General features: G+C 51.1%; 1 protein-coding gene across 4 annotated transcripts in view; it reads left to right on the top strand.

Annotated features, from left to right (window-relative positions):
- The window catches only part of PSD2 (pleckstrin and Sec7 domain containing 2), a 71,837-nt gene that overhangs the window by 12,580 nt on the left and 36,524 nt on the right, over positions 1–22,733 (top strand). Inside the window, exon 1 of one of the 4 annotated variants that reach the window (XM_053991361.1) lies at positions 5,804–6,456. The exons of the other annotated variants lie outside the window; for them this stretch is intronic. The gene's annotated coding sequence lies outside the window, so the exon portion shown is untranslated. Of the gene's footprint in view, positions 1–5,803; positions 6,457–22,733 lie in introns of those variants that run through there. 4 annotated transcript variants of the gene reach the window in all.

The following is a 22,733-nucleotide window of genomic DNA, read 5'->3' as shown; positions in this document are numbered from 1 at the left end:
AAGTTATTGACACTCCATCCCTGGAGTGTTCAAGGCCAGGTTGGACAGGGCTCTGAGCAATCTGGTCAAGTGGAAGGTATCCCTGCCCATAGCAGGGAGTGGAACAAGAAAAGCTTTAAGATCTCTACCAACCCAAACCATCCCATGTTTCTATGAATATCATCAAAATCAGGTTTATAACTTCAAAAATTGTTTCTAAAATCCCCCTTTCCCTAACCCAAGCCTTTCAAAAACCAGAGCCTCTAGGTGACTCAGACAATGAGCCTTAAAGGTGAGGGTAGATGGGCCAGCACCTCCAGAGTCAGTGCTCCCCAGTGCCTTGGCCTGAGTTTTCTGCTGCCCTTGGTCACTGTACCTCATCCTACAGGCTGAGCAGTCCTTGGCCTGGAAGATCCAGGCCTCTCTTCCCACAGCTGAAGCATCCTCACTTTCTCTGTCTTGGATTGTCTCTGGTAACAGCAAATTTTCCTTCCTTTGCTCTCTGTCCCTTCACATCAGTGCTCCAGAACCTGCTCACAGCCAGCAAAATTAGTCCTCACACCCTCTAAAATCCCTCTCCTGCTCTCTTGGAGATGCTTCAGGGGCTAGAAGGCCACAATGAGGTCACCCCAAAACCTCCTCTTCTCCAGGCTGAACAAACCCAACCCTCTCAGTCTTTCCTCATAGCAGAGCTGCTCCATCCTTTTGATCCTCTTGGTGCCTTCTCTGGACTTGCTCCAACAGCTCCACATCCTTCCTGTGCTGGGATCCCAGAGCTGGAGGCAGAACATGTCCCAGTCTTCCACCAAGGGCTGCTCTTCCACTCAGGCTGGGGCAGATCAGCCCCGGCACAGATGGATCCCTGCAGACTGGCGGATCGAACGGGGGGGATGGACAAACAGCTTCCCTAAACAGCTTCATAGCAGAGTGAAAGAAAATCCATGTTCCCAGAACAGCTTTGCAGCCTCAGGGATAGATGCTGAAGGACTCGTGCTGCTGCCAATGCGCAGCCCCACAGTTTCTAAAAATGACAGATGATAATTTTCTGTCACTGAAAGTATTGCAGTGAATTTGGTGTGATTCTGGATCAGGCCTCAGTTGGACAGATAAAGGTGAATTGATTACTGAACTCAGAATTAATGGTTACTTAAATGCCCTAATTGCATTTGCTCTGAGCAGAATGTGATCCTAAATTGATAATATGTATGCAAGGCACTTGAAAGTGGTCAATTTTACTAAGTTGGGAACAATTGCAAACAAGAAATGATTGGAGGAAAAAAAATGAGAAAAAATAATGGGTGTTCTAAATGAGGGTTGTTTAAGAAAACTTTGATAGATGCTGTCTCCTCCACAGCATGCACACAGTTCTGCAGTCATTGAAGATATTCTTAGCTAAGAATCTATCATTGTTAAGGAAGAGAAAATCAGAAATAATAACAGCAATAAAAACCCAAACAGGAAAATAAGGGATTTGGTAACAAAAGCAATGAATTAACTGTTACATAATGCAGAGACCTGGAAGGCTAATCTGGAAGAGCAGTCAATGAAAATTATGTTTCGTGGCAGTAAAGACTATTAGGGAGTGTGCATGTGTGTGTGTTTATATGCATGTATGTCAGAAAGAAAATAAATGCTGCATGGTTTTAGATGAAGCTGGAAAAGACTCTGCTCTGATACTGAAAAAAAGAAAAGGGTGTCCAGTCAAAGATTCCTAGCTCTAGAGAAAAGCAGCCTGATGGGTCCATATCCTACTGAGGGGATGGAAAGATGTTTGCTCCAGCAGTAACCAGGCAGCACATTAAATGACAACTGGTAAATTGAAATGTTTCTGCATGTCTAGGACTAGAAAAACTACCTTGAATGATTTCATGTATGTCACTACCTGGCTGTTGGGGAAGGGTGTGCCCAGAGAAGCTGTGGCTGCCCCATCCCTGGAAGTGCCCAAGCCCAGACACTCGGAGCAGTCTGGGCTACTGGAAGCTGTCCCATGGCAGGGAGTGGAACTGGATGGGCTTTAAGCTCCTTCCTAACCCAGTCCATCCTATGATTCTATGAAGTTAGGCCAACAGAATAGTTGGTCAACAAATAGCCAACAAAACAGGCCAACAAATAGCATTTTTTTAGGTGAGATGATGGATGGCAGAGAGGGAGGGACTCCTAGCACTGGGGTATAATAAAAGATGGAAGAGATGCTGCAGACCCCTTGCAGTCAGAAGAACACCAGACTCCCTGTGGGACCTCCGAGAACCTGCTCACTCTCATCAGTTGCTGAGGATACAGTTTTCATACACTAAATGTTACTGAAATTAGGACAAGTCAGATGCTGTGAGTGGTCAGGTCTGCTTGGGGAGCTGATTTTGTGTCAGCAATGGGCTCTCAGGAAGACAAGTGCAAATTTATACACTCAGAAACCCCCGTGGGCAGAGGAACGATGGTGTTTTGGAGGACAGTGACTCATTTGAAAGTTCCCATGAAAGAAGATGGAGAGTGAGCAGAGTGCTCATCCAGCACCATCAATCTTACCTTCTGCCAAAACCTGAAATGCCAGGAATGATGACTGTCATATTCCAGGCTGGGATTTCCCAGGCAGAAGTGCCTGCACTGGGCAGGGAATCAAAATCCTCCATGGCACATGGAGATTTCTTTAGTGTGGGCAAGAGAGGTGACTAATCCCTGCACAGGAGATTAGTGCACACTGTCCTTGGGACTTCCAGAGGGCTCTGGTGGCTGTGCTGGCCAGGCTGGTACTCAACTCTGACTCCTGACCCAGCAGCCAGAACGTTATTGAGGAGCTCAGAGGATAACTGTGGTGTAGAAAACCAGACCCCTATGGAGCCCTAAACAAGTTTCACTTGAATGTATATCCAGGAGGAGGTTACAAGAGAAGCTGGTCACAGGCTGGGGGAAAGAAAAGCTCCCAGGGGAACATTCTGGAAGTCACTGGGCTTTTCTGTGTAGGAAGAGCCAGTGGTGGCAGAGTGAGCCCAGACACAGTATGCAGGTGCAGCTCCTGGGACTGGAGTTGTTTCACCTGTGAGTTAGTTTGCTGTTGGACAGTTTGTCTCAGGGTGAGGAGTTTGGTGCAGCTCTGCCTTCTGCCTTCACCTGTGACAGCCCAGCTGGATGCAGAAATTCCAGGTGTGGACTTTCTGGCCACACCTTACCTCCAAGGACAGACATCACCCAGGACAAAGAACTGATCTCAAGTGTAAGAGAAATGCAGACAAAGGCTCCCAAGGACTGGCCTTATTCTTCAGAGGGGCTGTTATCCCCCTCCCCATGCCCCTGTCCACACCACCTGCATGCAGCAAGGCCCTCATACAGATTTCTCCTAATTATGGCTTCCAGCAAAGTGGCTTGTACTGAAAATTAGTGAATCCCAGCTGGAAAATCCAAGGGATTTCCTGAGAAAAACAGCTGTGTGAGGACATGGAAGCATGCTCATTCCTGGGTACAAAAGAACACTCGTAATGGTTTCGTAATAAAAACCGAGCAGGCTGAGCAGCACCCAGAAGTGTCCTTGTGTGCCACAGCAAGCACCAAGAGCAGGGCATGGCTGGAAAACTCTTTGTAATGGGGATTCAGCACTTCAAAAGCAAAGGCATTAAGCTGCAGTTAAGGCACTTTTTAAATGGTGAGGGAAGTCAATAAAGCCTGTGGGGCTGCAGGGTAGGTGGTCCTGTCTTCTCCACTCAGAGCAAACGGGGAGCAGAGTCTGTGGAGCTGCCAGCCTTGGAGCTCGGGTTTGGTGGATCCCATGGGGCTAGAGGAGCATGAACCCTCTCAGGACCACATGCTCCTATCTTTTTTCCAGGTGTCTTCCTCTGCCCTCAGCCCCGCTGGAGCATTCCCATGGTCTGGATGTGCTGGCAGTGTTTACTTGTGGTGCCTGCAGTTCCCTGCTGCCCGGCAGGCTCACAGGGGGGTGCTTTGGCTTGTTTGGGGGCTTGAGGGGTGGCTGCACTGATGCTGGGGTGGAGGGAAGGTGTCTCTTCCTCAGAGAACTCGTGTCGCAGGTGGTGAAAACTCCAGACAGTTCAGCAGCACACACAGAATCGCTGTAGTTTAGGAGTTTTCTTAATTGTAAGAAAATATTATGACATATTGGAGGCACCTGACAGAGATGTACCAGGAGAAATCTCTGTAGCCTGTTGCTGCTAGGAATGCCCAATCAATGACAGGGACAGGCTCACTAGCCTGCCAGAGGGAGGAGAGGAGGTTTCTCCCTGAATCCAGCTGTTGATATGCTCATTCCCAGGAGCAGAATGATTGATAACACAGTTATTTGGAACCCACTAGTGGATATATTCTTAGAAACTAGAACCTCGTTTTCTCATGCTGCAAAATGTCATTTCTTAGGACTGACTGAGCAGAAATTGGATTTTGTTCCTTGCCTTCAGAACTGAACAGCACAACAGACTGATAAATATTGATTGTGCTTTTATATTTTAATTTTCTTTTTTGTTAAAGCACCCTAGCCTGATAATTGTTTGGTTACAAATACATTAGAGTTGATCAGAAAGAGCAGCAGGACAGACTTTTATGATGGTGTTAATCAAATCTCTTTGATGAAGGCACCCTGTGGGAGGTTAAAAGCCCCACACCTGGATTTGCCCAGCTTCTTGACTGTGGCCACAAGGTCCATTTTTGTGTCTCTCCAGCACAGTAACCTTCACTCCCGCTTGCATTTGTTGGAAAAGTCCCGAGTATAGCTGCAGGGTGCTCATTACATGGTTCATTACCAATCCTATCCCTGGCAAACAACCCCGGGTGTGTGCTGGGGGTATCCCTGCCGGAAGGATCTCTGGCCGTGTTCTGCTGAGCTGCTCCAGGACATTATTTCACCTGCTGGCTGTGCTGCAGTGTTGGGATGAATGGCTGTACGTTGTAATGGTATTGTTAATATGGGATGTTCAGGATTTGTCTGCTCATTCAGAAATGTGGGTCCCCTGGAAGAAGTTTTCCAAGAGACAGAGGTCTAGGGAGAGGTTTTCTCCTTGGAATCAGGAAAGGATCTGGGGCAGACACCCAACCCTTCTTCCTCACCCAGAGGTTTGATGGGGCTTGGAGCACCCTGGTCTTGTGGAAGGTGGCCCTGCCCATGGCCTGGCCTGGAACAAGGTGGTCTTTCAGGTGCCTTCCAACCCTTCTGTGATCCTGTGACGCCACATCCCTGCGCAGCAGTCAGGGTGCACGTCCTGGTTCCTGTGTGTCACAGGACATGGGTGGTGCCAGCACAGAGTGTGCCAGCTCTGGGGGAAGGACCCTTGTAGCTGGCCACTATCCCAGCTGGCCCAGGCTAAGGGACCACTGGCTCGTGCTCCAGCTGGGCAATTTGACCCAGAGAGCACCCACCACCCCTCACCTGTGCACCCACAGAAACCCCCGTTGTATTACAGCCACCAAGAGGCCGAGGGACAGTGTTTGCCCTAAACACTGCTCTGTTAGTCTGGTAAAAGGGCCCTAAAGCAGGAAAAGCCTTGTGTCCCTGTGCCTCTCCACCCCACACTGCATCCCCAGCCCTCTTGGTGAGCCAGGCTCCTGGGTAAGCCTGGGGACAAAGCCATTGCCTTTGCATGCAAGAGCTGTCAGGATGGAGATGTGGCAGTGGTGGTGAGCAGCACCAGGTCCAGCTCACGGTGGAGGGGGAGGCTCTGGAGGCAGCTTGGCAGGCACAGAGGCAGCACTGCTGCTGGAGCATGGGATGGGATGGGATGGGATGGGATGGGATGGGATGGGATGGGATGGGATGGGATGGGATGGGATGGGATGGGATGGAGCTGCAGCAGGTGGGAGTGTCCAGAGGCACGGAGCAACCCAACCTGCAGTGCTGGGGTCTGCACCAAGGTGGGTCCTTGAGGCATTTCCAGTGCTGCACGTCTGCGTTTGGAAGCATATCGGTTGTTAAAGACACCGAGAGCATTTGGCAGGATTTCAACCCAAAACTTCAAGCCAGTGTCAATTCGCAGGGTGACGACTTGCTGGCAGGAAGCAGAGCAATCCCTCAGCGCTCTGCAGGTGCCCGTGGGGGGACAAGCCCCAGCACTCCGGGGACATCCCTGGCAGCTCCTGCGCTGCGAGCGGAGCCTCCCAGCCAGCGGCGGGTCTGCTCCTGCCAGGGGCTCTGCCGGGGGCTTCGCCAGCCAGAGCTTTATTCCATCCTTTCCCTGGTCCTTTCACCATGCCTCCTGCCTCCTCCCCCTCTCCCCGTCCCTCCCACCCTGCCTGCCGGATCCCCAGCAGTCTCTTGACACCTTGGGGGAAGGCTGGGAGGTGTAACCATCGCCAGCGAGCGAGGGAGAGCAAGAGAGAAGGGAGAAGGAAGCCAATAACAGGGAGGTCTAGGAAGGTGGTGGAGGGGGAGGGACGGGGCCACTCCTCCATCGGTGGGACTGCAGATTATTTTGCATGGATTGTTGAAGAGAAAAGGGAGCTGCATTTGTGAAGGGACCAAAAAATAAACAGCTCATTGCTCGGGTAAGTGCCAGTGCGAGCTCCCGGGCTCTCATTGTCATGCTGTACATCGATCCCCCCTCCTATTTTGCTTAGTTATACTGGGTTTGATTCTTATTAGGATTATTTGATGCATCAGCTGTATGCTTCAGAGGCTGGAGACTGACTGGTACGTGTGTGTGTGTGTGTGTGTGTGTGTGTGTGTGCATGTGGGAAGATGCCCATTCTCTGGATATACATTGACACATTTTTCCAGCTCTCAGTGTGGTGTCTCATTCGCAGTGTTACCCCAAAGCATGCCGTACACACACACACAGAAATGGTGTTTGCTGTTCCTGCCTTTAAAATCCACTCACACACGCAATTTTTGAAGCTGAAAATTAAAGGGGGGGGCTCTTAAATCACAGTCCTCAGTAGCAGGGGGCTACTTCTCTTTATCCTGAGCCTGACACATTCAGTATTATGTTTTATAGCAAAGCTACATTTAAAGATCAATTCGGCAGTGGTTATTGCATCCAAATTACATGGTTGTCATGGAGATGGTACAGAGAAGCTGAAGTGATATGACTGCATCTGGACTGGAGTGGGGCTTCGTTGCCGAGTGAGATCCTGCCTTGCCTCCTGTGTCTTTTTGTCTCTGCTGGGTTGCAATTTCTTTTAATCTTGAATGAAGCGGTGCTGTATTAGAGGATTTAGAGGTCGAGCTGCTGGGAAGGGTGTGTGTTACCCCCACTCAGCACTGGGTTATTATCATAATTGTTCTATTAACATCTGCGTCTCCCTGAATTTCTTCCCCAAGTCTGGGAAGGAGGAAGGCGTGAGAAGGACAGATAGTTTTCTGAACACAGCTAGGGCTGGGAGTACTTTCTGAAAGGATACCTGCCATGCCCACACCTCCCTGCTGGCTCCCACACCTTGGGGGACAAAAGGGAAAGGATGCTCTGGTTTTAGCCATGTTTATCTTCCATTTTGCTGCCTCAACTTTGAGGATTCAAGGAGCCAGTCACCTGCTCGTCACTGTGTAAGGGGAATGGCTTTTTTAATTATTATTTTTTATTAATATATTTGTTTGCTTTGCAACTGGTAATATGGATGTGTTGGCAGTTGGGAAAGAAAATCCATAATTTATGAGAATGAAATTTTCCTGCCTAAGGCGAGCTAGAATACAAAGAGTATATCTGTGGGAAGGGCATGTTATATGTTACAGATGTGTATTTCTCTAGCGCCTGGGAGTAAATCACACTATTGTGCTCATCTTCATTATTTTGGGTGTTAGGCTGGCTTTAGTCAATATTTAATCTAAGCTCATTGTGTGTTCACACAATAAACGTGCAATTTGGAGCCTAACTTTACATCTCTGAAATGCTTTGGGAATGCATGTGGCATTGTCTCCATAAATGCAATTTCACCCTTTTCTGTGAGACCAAGCCTATTGTGGACATGTAAATATAGTAAAAGACACTGGTGGAAGCAAGCCCATCAGAATGGCAGTGTTTCTCTAATTGTATCACTAAACATAAGACAGAATTAATTACTAGGATAAACAGAGCTTTGTAGCTCTTGGATCAGGATAATATTTGCATGGAGTTCCAGGCCTGCATTATAGTAGCTGGCATTATGGCTTTAATTCCCCCCATGCCAGTAGATAATGTTTTTAGCCAGGAGTGGAGCACGTTATTGTTAGATATTTTTGCTTTAAAAATATGTTAAATCCCCATGTCCTTGTCAAATTGTCCATTGCAACTGTTCCAAAGTCTGTGATTCAACTAGGATTTTCCTTAATGTGATTTTTCCTGTACAAGTCCAAGCAAACAATGGATAAAGTCTGAAAGTGGGTGGCTGAGTCCAGAGGGGCAGTCAGAGAGATGGCTAATTCACAAAATGGATGGTTCTCATTCTGTGCCTTTTTTCCCCCTAAAAGTTTGGCACAAGTGGAGTTGAAGTGGGTAGTTTTCCCTGGAGATCCCTTTAGGGGTGTGAGGCTGGAAGCCAAGTAGTTCTGCATTAATACTGAGTTCCCTGTCTCAGCACCTTATCACTCTTCAGCCCACCCTAGGATGTGGCTGGATTATTATCTGGGGAAACTGAGGCTTGGCATGGTTAAATGACTTTGCCAAGGTGACAATGGCAGCGTTGGGCAGGGGACACAGAAGCTCTGCCAGGAAGAACCTCTGTGTGACCACCAGGCCTGTTCAGTGTCCTGCTAGCACGGGGGAGGTGGTGATGGGGAGCAGTAACTCCAGCTCATGGAGACCAGCTGGGTGTGTTTGCTGAGGCCACTCATGAGAGCTCCACAGAGGATGGCAAGAGGGATTCAAGCACTTTCTGAGGTGTCCAAGACGAGGAGTTGCTTTCTGACCTCAGGCTGTCCTTCTTGCATGGCTCATCACGTGGCTCTTCACATGAAGCCCTCGCGGGTGTCTTGGCTTTCCGCTCTCCCCACTGGTGCTCCTCACCTCTCATCTCCCTGCTGAAATACCCTGAATTGGTCTCCTGGACTTCAGCCTAGAGTACCATCACTTCTCTGCTCTCAATCCCACCACCCAACACCTTTTTGTCCTCTTCCTCCATGGGTTTTCCCAGCAATGAAGTTCCCACCATCCAGCAGTTGCACAAGCTTCCATGCCATGAGTTTGTGTGTTCTGTGCCTGTCCTGAGGCACACAGTGCTGGGTATGTCAGGCCACCATGTCAAAGCAACTCAAGTGAAAAGTCTCCTTTGAACTCTGAAGTTGCCCCATGTGATGTCCATGGTTCTGCACAGAGCTGGAGCTGGTCCTTGTTGCCAGAAGGAAATGGATTTCCTGTTCAATTCACACACAGGCATCTCTGTGTGGCCCTGCTGACTCGCACAGGTTGGTGGAGTTGCCAGAAGGATGTTCCCTGAGCTGGGAGGGAGCCGTGGCTACTGCCAGCAAGGTGCTGGCTATGGGCACAGCAATTCCTGCTGAGGGGAAACTTCCTTGGAGGCTGAGTGTGAGCAGTCCCTGGAGTGGGTGATCTCCTGGTGGAAGTGGCCACATCCTTTGTGGGTGCTGCTTGCTCTGCTACCTGACAGTCTCTGCTGTGGACACACCTCTTTGCCAGATTTGCTGGAGGTGAAATCATCCTCCTTGTCCTTTTGGCAGGAAAATGCCCATTTCCCCAGGAAAATGCCTTTCCTAGGGATGTGCTGGGACAGGATCCATGGGAGGCTCAGTGCAACCAGGCTCTCAGTGGCTGGATGGAGCCATAGGAGTGGCTCAGGGGTAGATTCTGCACAGGTACTTCCCTGTGGGGGTTATGCTGTGAGGGTCAGTTCTGGCTCCCTCCCTCTTTCCTGTGACCCTGGGGAGGTGACTGGCAGGCTGGGCTCATGGGGGAGAGGCACCTGTCCAAGCTGGACAGTAACCACCTCTCCCTTTGTCCTCACTGCTGTCCTTTGTGCTCCTGCAGGAGCTCCAGGAGCGGCTGAGATGCTCGGGGAGGTCCTTCCCTGCAGTCCATAGCCCTGACCCTGGGCAGCACCTAGCTCTGCTCAGCTCCCAGCTGGGGACACTGGTGGTTCCTCTAGAGCAAACACTGCCCATCACTGGATCAGGCCCAGAGCTCCCTCACTTGCACCAGGCAGGGCCAGAGGGAGTAAGGAGCTGCAGGCAGCCTCAGCAGACATTCTGCAGCTGAGCCCAAGCTCCTTCTTGTGCTCTCCATGCTTTTTCTGGGCTCTGGGCCTCAGCCTGGCACTGGGCACACGGCTTGTCACCTACCTCTTCACCACCACTGCTCACATTTCCTCCAATCCTTTATCTGCCACCTTCTCATCAGCTCACTCCCCTCATGGTTTCTCAGCTCTGTGGTTTTGAAGGCCCTGTGGAAGAGGCAGGGCTGGCAGGTGGCTGAGGCTGTCAGCTGTCAGGCTGTTTGAAGGAACTGTCCCCACATCCCCATGTCCCCATGTCCTGGCCAGGAGCTGTGCTCACACCGGGTCCCAAAAGAAGAGACCACACCTGAAGGGATCTTCCCAGCACCACTCTGAGGGGTGCCATGGGAGCTGCTCAGGATGTCACCTCTGTGGTGCCACCAGCCTTGCCTCATCTTCTGCTATGTCCTCTTCTTCTCTGAGACATGCGGGGTGGCTGCCAGCAAAGGTGGTGCTGGTGGGATGCCCTGACATCGGTGGCTGCTGTGACACCTCAACAGGGGCAGGGAAGGGGCAATGCTTCCTTCCAAGAAGGATGAGCCCAAAGTTCATCCCAGGATTTTCTGCCTTCCTCTACAGCATGGGACATGGGACAATCTCCCAAAGCCCCAGTCTGGCACTGGTTTTGTGTCTCTTGCTTTCCAGCTCAGACACCTCCACACTGCAGAGGCCCCCAGTGTCTCTGGGAGCTTTCCATGTGCTGTGATGGTGGCAGGGACATGCTGGGGACAGGGCTGCTCTGTGACCTTTGGGATGCAATGTTTGCTGGGCTGGGGGCTCGCAGCTGGATTTGGTATTTTGTGCGGTCACTGCCCATCCTTGTCTCCCTCCGGGCGATGCAGCTGAGCTCCCCTGTCTCTGTGGCCTTGCTGTGGCCCTGGGATGGAGAACTGAATTCCCCCCCAAAAGACAAAGCCCAGGAGAGAAATCCCAGTGGTGTCCCCTTTCTGAGGGTTCGAGCATGTGCTCTGAGTTCTCCTGATCAACATCAAGCAGGAAAACTGACATCAGACCCCAGAGCCTGATACGCTCACGGTTCACCAACCGTACTGAAAAGCCCAGGGAAAATAACATGAGCTCAGCCTCCTCTCTGGCTTCTCCTCCCCCATGTGCAGTTGTCTCTCTATTATTTTCTTGATATGGAAAAACAAATTTGACCAAATTTGACATAATTTTCTTTTAAATCTTAAAAAAAAATGTAAGATAGTAGGGAAATGCTGAGATACCAAACTCAATTGAAGGGTTGCATCTTTTTGTTTTCTGGATTTGCTTACATGCTCCAAAGTCAAGGCTTAAAGCTCAGTTTTTGCAACTTTTTGTTTGTTTTAAATCCAGCTCTTCAGTGGTTTCAGAACAAGTGCATCACAACTCTAGGTAAGGTCTGGATGACCTATAATCACACTTTTCAGCAAGTGAACAATTTTTCCAAAAAAATTCACACAATTCTGGGCAAAAGCCTCATAGAGGTAGAGAGGGAGATCCCTGTGGTACCTTCCAGTCTTCTTCCAGGACCTGATCCAGAACTGGGTGGTCTGAGGCCAGCTCAGGTGCTGCCATATAGAGAGCAGCCCCTGCTGACTGCATCCTCCTCCACAGCAGGGCCTGGCACACCCACAGGGATGGATCTCTGCCCACTCTGTGCACGGCCACTTGCTGTTGGCTGGTGCTGGACACGGGAAGAGAGGATGGCCCTGCTCTAGTGGAAGGTGACCCTGCCCATGGCAGGGCTTTGCAATGAGGTGATCTTTAAGATCCTTTCCAACCAAACCACTTGGGGATCCTGTGGCCCCTTCTCCAGGTCACCCACAGCCTCTCCCCATTGCATGTCCTAAAGCAGCATCTCCTCACCACACGTCCTGGCAGTTCAAGGAGCGTTTGGAGAACACTCCCAGGCACAGGGTGGGATTGCTGGGCTGTCCTGTGCAGGGCCAGGAGCTGGACTAGATGATCCTTGTGAGTCCCTCCCAACTCAGGGTATTCCATGGAAGACAGAGCTGGCAGCCTTGGATGAGTCCTGCCCTCAGTGTGACATGAGGCACCACTCCCAACGCTGAGCTCACCTTGTGTGGGGCTCTGCTCCTTCCCAGATTCTGCATATTTGCTCCTCAAACAGGCACTGGTACCCAGCCTGTGGGAGTGGATGGAGGAGAACTGGGACCCTGGAGCTTTGGCACTTCCTAGGAACAAAAGCAGGCAGGCTGTGGATGCAGCCTGCCCAAGCAGGACACAGGCACGGGGGGAACAGAAGGGGTTTCTGGCCAGAAGGGGATACACGTGCAAAGGAATTCTGCTAAATTAAAAAAATATATTTGTCTTTAGCAGTACAACAGAAGCTAGGGGAGCAGGCAAGAGGAAAGTGAGAAAGCTTTATTTAATTAGATTATAAGGCCCCAAAGGCTTCAGACTCATAAAAAAAATGAATTGATTTTTGTAATTGAGGATGGGGTTTCTGCCAAGTGCTGCCTTAATGAGTATTTAGGTTTTGCCTCCTAAGTTAGCAGCACCAGGCAAGGGCAGCTATTCAAGCCACTCCTCACCTGAGTCCTGAGCTTGGAAACAGGAGCTGCCTGCCTGCAGCTGGGAGTGTTAACCTTCCTTTCCAGGAAGGGACATCGTGTGTCCTTTCAAGGCAGTTTATCCAGGTCTCTTGGTATTCCCTCAACATGAAATCCCTCCCTCTTCCCCAGAACCCAGGAGGCAGCTTTCTCCATGCATGGGCGTGGAAACTGAGGCAGCAGATAATCACAGGGTTGTTTTTCCTCACAGAAGTGGAGAGAATTAATTTGCTGCAGCAGCTGAGGCAGTTTCCTTTGGTGGCTTTTCTAGGGGCTGGTGGGACAGGTGTGTGGCACTGGAGCCCATCGTGTCCCCCCCTGCCTGGGAAGGTGCCTCTCCTGTAGGTGATCCTTAAAGCACAGCATGGTGAAAGGGTGCATGCACAGCAGGGACCTGCCTCTGCAGGAGCCATGGGACACCAGGGAGGGCATTATCCCTCACCCCAAACCATAAGACTGTCTGGAAAGAGCAAGAGATTTTTATCCCAGACTTTTGGACCGACCTCCTTTCACCCTTACAGGGTTCCTCCAGAGTCTTTTCATTTTTCCATGCAAGAATGGGGAGAGTTCAGTGTGCAGAGGTTCAGGATTTCCTGCGTGCCCCCGCTCTGAGAGCTGGGGTAAGTCCAAGAGGGGGTGATTCCAAAATGCCTGGTGGGAATGTTGATCCAGAACTGCCTGGGGACCAGGAGCAGAGTAACAAGCCCAGGTGAAAGGCAGGAGGTTTGGATGTGCAGGATCACAGCAAGATCACAGCTTGATAGCAACACCTAAAATGCAGATGTGTTACTATTACTGCCATCAGAGCAGGGGAGAAGAAAAGTGGCCACAAAATTCCAGCAACACCTGGTAGATGAAGGGAATGGTTCTGTAGCAGAAGCCTGTGCTTTATGAGCTGGAGATTTCCTGAAAGCAGAAGAGCAGGAAATCCACTGCTCTCCAGATAACAGCAAACTGCAAGAAGTGCACCTTGTGGGGACACTGTCCCTTTGATTCTGCACACTGTAACAATCAGAGATTCCCAGTGTCAGTTTGCACACTTGTCCCCTGCAGCAAACCCAGCTGCCACTCCTCGTGTGCCACTGTGTCATTGGGTCACTGGCTGCACCAGGCTGAGCAGCACTCAGCTCCTGAACCTCTTTCATCTTTACAGCACACTTATTTCTGGCAGGCCCCTCTGGCCTCTCTGTGCTTCACTAAAGTCTCAGACCAGCACGTAATTCATCAGTTCCCAAAGTCATTGTCTGATGCCCAAATGTAATGACGTCTAAGGAGCAGGAGGAAAGCCCCGAGAACATCTAAAAGAGTCTGTTGAGAGGCACAGTGACCCTACTGCAGGCTGGTGTAGCAGCTCTGCTCTACCCTTGCCACAAAACCTAGTGCAAGGCATCTCAGAGGTCGGGAGAGCCTTTTGGTCCAGAGCAGGTGTGGTTAAAACACTGTCCTGGTGCAATTACATCATCCTGATGAGCTTTTTGCTCTTTTTGTAATTCCCCTGAGGAGAAGCAGCATCCTTGTCCCCATAAAGCACCTTTACATCAGTCTAGGAGTGCCTCTTAGAGTCCTTCCTCAGGGAAATCCTGCTGCTCTCACCATGGTTATCCAGCACATCCATTAAGGGCAGATCCAGCCTCTGCACAGGAACTGCAAAATGGCTCCACCAGGGTTTCACTTGCACTTTCTGGGCAACTTGCTGTGTTTTCAAAGCAAGTCAGCTTCAACATGTCAGGCTGCTCAGAGGCATTCATGCTTAGGGAGGCCAGATCTGGCCATGTCACAGTCAGATGTTCCTGTGGAAGTGTTTGCAGCCCAAATATGTTCAGCAGGCCTGGGCAGCAGCCCCATGTTTTTCATGTGGGTGTTTGCAGTAGAAGCATCAGAGCTGGGGCTGCTGTCCCAGCCTGGGGGGCAGAGAACAGCAGAGTGAATTCTTCTGCTTTAACAAAAACTTCTGATGCAGATCAGACACAGCCTTTCTGCTGACTCTGAACCCTGGGGGCTGAGCTCAGCTGGAGATGTCTACATTTGGGTGAGCTGACTCTCACTCAAAGTGCTTTTCCATGTATTCAAGCAAGTTCTGGTATACCCAAGTTCTGAGCAGCATTTCCTGTGCCATGTTAAAGATAATGGCAACTCAACACATCCTAACAGAGCAATCCTGCTTTTCCTTCAGTGATTCCATCCTGGCCTGTAAGTTCTCAGAATAAAAATGCAATTATATTTTCTGCCATTTCTACACCCTGCTGACTGCAGCCTGGGAGCCTGAGCAGACAGCACAGATGTGATGGACCCATCAAAAATGTAGGTGTGCCCCAGATTGTTTTTACTTCAGTGAAAGACGCTGGAGAAAGGAAAGAGTGGTCATGCTACCTGCAAAAGAAACACACTTTCCAGAGAACAGAATGAGTGAGAGACTCCTCCAACATGGAAGAATGATGAACTGTTGGTCCTACCTTGGTTTTCTACAGCCAACAGGCAGTTTTCAGAAGGTCAATGTTCATCTGTTTGCCTTGGAAAGATTTACTTGGCCCACACTTCTTTTATAGGAATGTTTGCTGAAGTTTTGAAAAGAAAAGTAGAAATTTTGGGCTAAACCTGCCTGCTGAGGTGAGCTTATGGTTGAAGTATTCACTAGGAAAAGGGCTGATGTTCACATCCTCATCTGAGAGCAGTGGTTTTCCTACAGCATTGTCCTTTCTGTTCCCCTGTAGTGGCTTCCTCTCTCCACTTTGCCTCTCAAATGTCTTGATGTGGTCCTGGTGACGTATTAAAGTCCCTTCATATTAGATCTCATGTTCTCAGGCTGTTCCCTGCAGGTTCTCTGGGCAGACAGCTTTATGCCCAAGTGGAGCTGCTGACTTTAGTGGAATTGCCACGTTTCGTGCCCTAACACCCTCTAATTTCAGGCAGGGAAGTTTCAGCCCTGTTGGCTGTCAGCAAATCTTGGCTGAGTCTGTGTTTTCAAGCCAAATAAGTGCATCTCAGTCTGATTTGGGCGAGGGAAGCTGCTCTTCCTTTCCCTTCCTTCACTGAGATGAAAATAGAAAGTCCCCCCTGGTGTGACAGTTCCCCAGCTGTTCCCCTCACAGATGGATGACTCGCCTCAGGTCCAAAGTGGACACTGGTTGATCCCGTGTTACTGCTGAAATCAGTCAGAGCAATTGGTCCTATCTGGACTCTCCAACAGCCTTTTCTGGACTCAGACATCTTCAGCAGTCAAGTCTCTGCTACCTGTCCATGGGTGCCTTGTAGCAGTGCTCCTGGTTTGGAGCATGGCATTGCAAGGCTGCCATGGTGACACTCAGGAGCACCCAAGGGTCTTGAAGCAGGTGTTTCTCTGGAGGATGTGGGGGCCATCGTGATGTGCCCAGAGCTGTGCTGGCAAGCAGAAATCATGCTTAACTGAGGGGCAGGGAGAGCTCTTTGGAGAGCAGGGCTGAGTCTCTGCTGGGCAAAACAAGGACCATTCCTCTCTGCCAAGGGAGCCTGGTCACCCTCCTCACAGAGACTGAAGTTATTCCTTTTTACCTGGAGATGGTCCAGGGTGGAAATGCAGAACTTTGGAGATGTCTGTAGATGAGTATAATGACATCCACAATGCTTGCTGTTCTCTTTCTCAAAGGGGGATCCTCTCCTTCATCCTCCAGCTTCCAGAGCAGCTCTCTCACTCACACTAATGCCAGCAGGTTGTTCCTGTGGCTCCCTGTGGATGAAGAAGTGCTGTGTGGAGAGAATGGGAGATTTCACACTCTCACTGATGAGTGAGGAGTTATCTGCTGCTGCAGGTTGCTGGATATCAGCTTTGGACACCATCAGCTGGCTCCAAACCAGCTTTCTCTGATGTCAGCACCCACAAAAGTCTGTTTGCTGTCATCTCCCTCTCCTGACAGGTTTGGGAGATGCTCAGGAAGACCTTCCTCCCTGCTCTCTGGGTCACATTGGGCTCCCAAGGAGCCCAGAGCCAGTGCCCAGCCATCTCTGCACATTCTGGACTCACAGAGCTGCTGGTCCCCACATCCCTTGGGCTGGAGCCATCTGTCTGCACACATTGTCTACCAGCTTCTGTGGTCAGAGGATCCCTGTCAAAGTCTGGTGTGTTAAACCTCATCTCCGAGGTTTATGGATGTGTTGGAGTGTGAAGGGAGTTTGCCTCCCTTCCAAAACTCCCTTGCATTCTGCAGTACTGATCTTCATCCCTGTGGATGTTTCTCCCAGGGGACAAGCAGGATGGGCTCGTCTGCTGCCTCCTGAGATCTTGCAGCGAGGCGTTGCATGGGTTCAGTGTAGACAGACAGCATGGCAGGAATTTCCTTTTCTGGGGTCTGAGTCAGCTGCCAGCCCTGTTTTATTATTTTGGGTACTGGGAGAATGTGGGGAAGGAGGATCAAGCAAAGGGAGGGAAAGAGGGGAAGAAACTGTTTCCATTTATGGGTTATGAGAAGCAGTTGCAACTCTTGTGGATTTTTATGGAAGGTAACCCTGGCTGTGGGGAAAGCTGGGTTTTAACAAATTCAATTACGATGCTGCACAGAACTGAGTGGAAAGGCCCCATAAACAGCACGGTTTTATATAAAAAAAACCAACCATATAGATAATCAAACTATAAACTCTCCTTCCAGAGAAGGTGAGCACCAGAGCAGACAGGCACAGGTGAGGATGGAGCCAACTGTGAGCTGAGCCTACAAACCCTGAAAACTCCTGTCTTGAGTTGGACTCAACCCAGCATGGACTGATTACAAGCTGTTTGTTCTGCACTAGGGCAAGGCTGGAGCCACTGGGACTCACCTGTTACCCAGAGCAGGCATCCTGCTTTCAAGCTCTTCTCTGAGCTCTGGGAGCTGCCTGAACGTGGGCTGCCAGGGCACAAAAGGCCTCTGCCCCTTTTCTCCACCTTTTCTCCCATGCCAGGAAAGAGCTGGCTGGGATCCTTTGGTGTCCCTGTGATCCTTTTACAGCTGCAGGCTTGAGATCTGTGCTGTGGGCTCCTGCAGCAAACAACCTCCTTGGCCAGACCCACTGAGTGGGGAGCATTGTGTTGGAGAGGCAGGAACAAAATCCCTTGGGAGCTGCCTTTCTCCTCCTTCCCCCAGGATGCAATAAAACTTGCCCTCCTTTGCTATTCCCTCTCTGGAGGTTCCTGGTTCTCTCTGAGCCACAGGAGGATTCCTGTGGATTGCAGTGGGTTTCTGCAGGAGCAATGCACAGGGAGCCCTGCAAGGTCTCCAAGGGGGTCAGGGTTTGCTTCTGCAGGAGGGAGGATCTAAGGATCAGACAGACCCCACTGACTGCAGCAGGACCTTTGTCCTCCCACAGTCAAGCTGGGATTTGAAAGGAGCCTTTTCCAGGAAGATTCCAGACCTGACATGCTGGAACATGGAACAAGGACATTCAGGTCCATGTTCATCCACATCCTGGACCTTCTGCCTCAAGATCACACTTCTCCTGGGAGACCCATCAGCTCATTGTCCCTGTGCTTTGGCCCATTTTTTGTGACTCCTACCACGTCACCAAGATGTAAAGTGAGGGTGCAGTCACAGAAGCATGGAGCCACAGGTTAGAGAAGGCTGGAAGGGCCACAGGGCTCACCTGGTGCCACCTCCGTGCTCCAGCAGGGCCATCCCAGAGCTCAGGGCACAGCAGGGTGTGCTCACAGCTCTGCAATGTCCCCAGGCAGGGACACCCCACAGCCTCTGCACCATCTGCCCAGGGCTGGCACTGCCCAGGGCAGCAGTTCTGCCTCCTGGGCAGGGGCAGCTCCTGGGCTCAGGCCCTGCCCGGGGCTCTGGGGCCATCGCTGGGCCTGGAGCAGAGCCTGGGGCTGCCCTGCCCTCCTGCACACAGGGATGGACAGACAGGGGGACACAGGGACACACAGGGACACAGGGACACACAGGGACAGACAGGGACACAGGGACAGATAGGGGACACAGGGACACACAGGGGACACAGGGACACACAGGGACAGATGGGGGGACACAGGGACAGACAGGGACAGACAGGGGACACAGGGACACACAGGGACACAGGGACACACAGGGACAGACAGGGGACACAGGGACAGACAGGGGACACAGGGACACAGGGACACACAGGGGGACACAGGGACACACAGGGACACACAGGGACACACAGGGGACACACAGGGACACAGGGACACACAGGGACAGATGGGGGGACACAGGGACAGACAGGGACAGACAGGGGACACAGGGACACACAGGGACACAGGGACACACAGGGACAGACAGGGGACACAGGGACAGACAGGGGACACAGGGACACAGGGACACACAGGGGGACACAGGGACACACAGGGACACACAGGGGACACACAGGGACACAGGGACAGACAGGGACAGACAGGGACACAGGGACACAGGGACAGACAGGGGACACAGGGACACACAGGGGGACACAGGGACACACAGGGACAGACAGGGACACACAGGGACACAGGGACAGACAGGGGACACAGGGACACCCAGGGACACTCAGGGGCACCCAGGGCTGAGGCCCCTCTCACTGGGGCTCCTCTCCAGGCTGAGCAGCCCCAGCTCCCTCAGCCTTTCCTGGGCACGGAGATGCTCCAGGCCCTGCCTCAGCTCCGCAGCCTCCACTGGAGCTGCTCCAGGAGCCCCAGGTCCCTCCTGTCCTGAGAAGCTCAGAGCTGGACACAGTCCAGGCTTTCACCCCTTTTCACAGGCTTGAGATCATGATTTTGTTTCCCCTGTGAAGGGAGCAGTGAGGTTTGCACACCGAGGGCTGGAGGAAGGCTCAGTGCACCAAGTGCTGCCCAGCCAAGGTGTCAGTACAAGGAAAGGAACACATAAAAAATACTAAATATATTCTTTTATTTTTCCCAGTTTTAATAACTGCAAAAGAGTGCAAACAGGAAAGCTGTTAAGATTTTTAAGACTAAGCTTTATTGTTTCCCATAAGGAAAAAGCTGCTGTTGTTTCCCCAGGATGAAGTTTAGCAGGAGTCATTTGGATCTCAATGTGTCCTAATTGCTCTGGGGACTCTAATAAAAATTCAAAATAAGGAGCTGTAGGTTTTGGGTTCAAGAAAAAGTATGTTCCATGCACAGTGATTTCTGATTACCCAAAGGCTCTTTTTTTAGCATGTAGCTGGTTTATTTTAGTCTGTGGGATATGTTTTATCCACAGCCTCTTTTGCACATTGGAAGTGAAGGATGTAGGACCTACAGTTTGCACTGGCAGAGGTGGATGGAAACCACTGGGACAGCATATTGCCCATGAGCAATGACCATCAGTGCTCCAGGGGCTCTGTGAAGTGTAACTCTGGCATCAGTGTGTGGCTCAGGGCTCAGCCCTGCCCCTTACAGCCTCCAGGAATGCTGCAGGTGACTTAGAACTTGGTGTCATCAGGGAGGGACTCTGTACAGAGCAGGGGGTGATGTACAGAGCAGTTTGGTGCTGCATAAATCTTTGGTGTGCCCACATCTTCACTTCACTATACAATGCTGCTTTCCCTGTGTTCAGGCTGTAACGGAGCGATAGAAGTAAAAGAATTAGAGAAAATCCAGAAAAAGGTAGGCAAAATACTCAAAGGGGTGGAGAAGATGTCTTCTGAGAACAGGCTAAGAAGGCAGGGTCTACAATCTGGAGAGGAGAGGCTGAGAATGATAATGAGGTCTTCAAAATCATATAAAAAACAAGCCGATGGGGAAAATAAATGAGGATTTTCACAATGAGAATGGTAGAAGGTTTTTATTTTCAGCCATGTTGAAAAGGCAGAGGTCAAAGCAGAGACATAAGAAGGAAGAAATGTGCTTCAAAAAGAAGAACCATGGCTGTGATCTCTCCATGTCTCTACAGGATTGTCTCCTCAAAGAGCCCTGACTGTGCCCATGTGCAGGGTAATGTGTGACACCTGCCTTTTATAAATTCACTGGTAAGTCAGGGCACAAAAGCACATCCATCCCTGTCCTGCAGCCTGGACATCAAATGGCTGCTGGGCACATTCCATTCCTGCTCACAGGGGACAGGAGCTCGGAGCACATGGTCCATCACGGCAAAGGATGTCACTACAGGCATTTTAGCCCAAGAAGTCCAACATCACTTCCAACCCAAACCATTCCATGATTCTGTCTTCACTAAGCCGGAGGGAACGGGACGCAGAGCAGCAAGGAGAAGGAAGGCTGCTGCAGGAAGCAGCCCAGCTCAGCATGAACTTGAGGAAAAGCTCATGCTTGACTAAGCAGCAGGATTCTTCTCCAAGCCTTCCTGTGTCCCAGCAGCCAAGTGGTTACACAAAACTGAAGAGGGAGCCTTTCCAGTTCCTAACGCAGGAAAGAAAATTAAAAATAAATCATTTCCCACCAGCCATTCAGCTTCAACAAAAGCTGGGACACTTCCAGAGCCAGTCCCTGAAAGAGCTGCTGTGTGGTTTCCAACCCCTCACAAAATCAGGGCAGACTTTGCTGCATCTCTGCCCAGCCTCTTTGGGACCAGTGCTTCCCTGCAGTGGATGCCAGCCTGGCTTCGCTGGCCCCGCTGCAAATCCAGCATCATCCCGAAGCAGATGATGGGGTATATCTGCTCTCCTTCCCTCCCAGCCAGCCCTGCCCTGTCTCCTCCTGGTCCAGGGGCTGTGCAGGACCCGGGGCAGAGTGGGGCTGGAGCAGGGAGTGAGTGGCTGTCCTGAATTGCTATCCTGTGGCACTGGAAACTCACAGTGATGAGCTGGTGCTGTGGAATTCTGATAAATGAAGGTAATAGCTGTTGGCTTGCTGAGTCTGGCCTGCAAACCAGGGCAGCACGAGATGGGATCCTCAGTCCCTTCAGGGCCACAGGATTGGGGTCCTCAGTCCCTTCAGCCTCTGTCCCATCTCTCCCACCAAGCCCCAGTTCTGGGAGGGAGATGGAAAGGCCGTGGTTAGCCATGGACTGGGGATGCCTTGGCTTCCCTTAGCCTCTCCTCCAGCAATAACGTCCTCTTTCTAGCAAGAATCCATGTTCTTCTACTTATGTGGCCTTACAGAGCTGCTCTGCTCCAAATCATGGAGCTCCTGCTTAACAACTGTCTACAGCTCAGCAGGGCCACATTATCTGTTCATTATCTGTGACTAGTCCTGGCTGGGTTATGTGCCAGGTCATCCCCTTTTCCTGACAGACCCTGTTTTGAGTGCTAACCCCAGTTACATTTGTGGGAGGCTGGGAACACTGGACATGCAAGGGGTGCCCACCCTATTCCCAGGACCTAGGGAAGAACAGTCATTTGAGAGGGTGCCTGAGCCTGCAGAAAGGGCAAGACTTGTGAAAATCCACAGATGGGAACCCACATCCCACTTTTCAACCCTTACCTGCTTCAGAAAGCACTTTGCAAAGCAGACACAGAAAGAAATGGGGAGGGGCTTGGGGAATGTCAGCCTGCAGCCCGAGGCAGCCAGGCTGTACAGCTTTGGGACAGCCAGAGGAGCCCAAAGGGACCTCTGAACACCCCCCCATCCCTTGCCCCAGTGCTGCAGTGTGTCCTCTCCCCACAGCCTGGTTGAAGCTGTGGCAGCTTCAGAGGCTGGGCTGCACTTTGGTACTTTGCAGAGCAAACAGAGCAGTGTTGAGAGTCTGGGTCTGGGCCTTGTCCAGAGCTGGTGACCTTTCAGCTGTCTGCTGGAGGCAGATGTGGACAGTTGCAACCAGCTGTTCCACCGTTGTTTTGTCTTCCAGGTTTTCCAAGCTGTGGAAAAGCTTGTCTGCTCCTCCCTTTGCTCTGTCTTCCAGCCTGTCTGCTCCTCCCTTTGCTCTTCCACCTTCCCCACACGGGTGGGGAGGCAGCAGGTCACGGATGAGCTGTAGGGTGGGAGAGACCCTCTGCAGCTGACACGGGATGAGCTGGGAGTGTGGCAGGAGTTGGCTGCATGACTCCCGTCCAAGGCATCGCCATGAAGAGCTGCGCTCAGAGCCACAGACTGTCACAATCCAGTCTGGCAGTTCCTCTGGGATTCTGGAAGCCTCAGCCACTCATAACCTGTGTGTGCTTCAAGTGACTGCCACTGCAATCAAAAATGAATTAGTTGGTGACTTATTGGGAGTTTGTTATGGGTTG

Source organism: Vidua macroura, chromosome 15, assembly GCF_024509145.1.
Source record: "Vidua macroura isolate BioBank_ID:100142 chromosome 15, ASM2450914v1, whole genome shotgun sequence".
Classification (NCBI taxonomy): domain Eukaryota; kingdom Metazoa; phylum Chordata; class Aves; order Passeriformes; family Viduidae; genus Vidua; species Vidua macroura.
The sequence above is the reverse complement of the archived record's forward strand: the minus strand, read 5'-3'. Positions and strand labels throughout refer to the sequence as shown.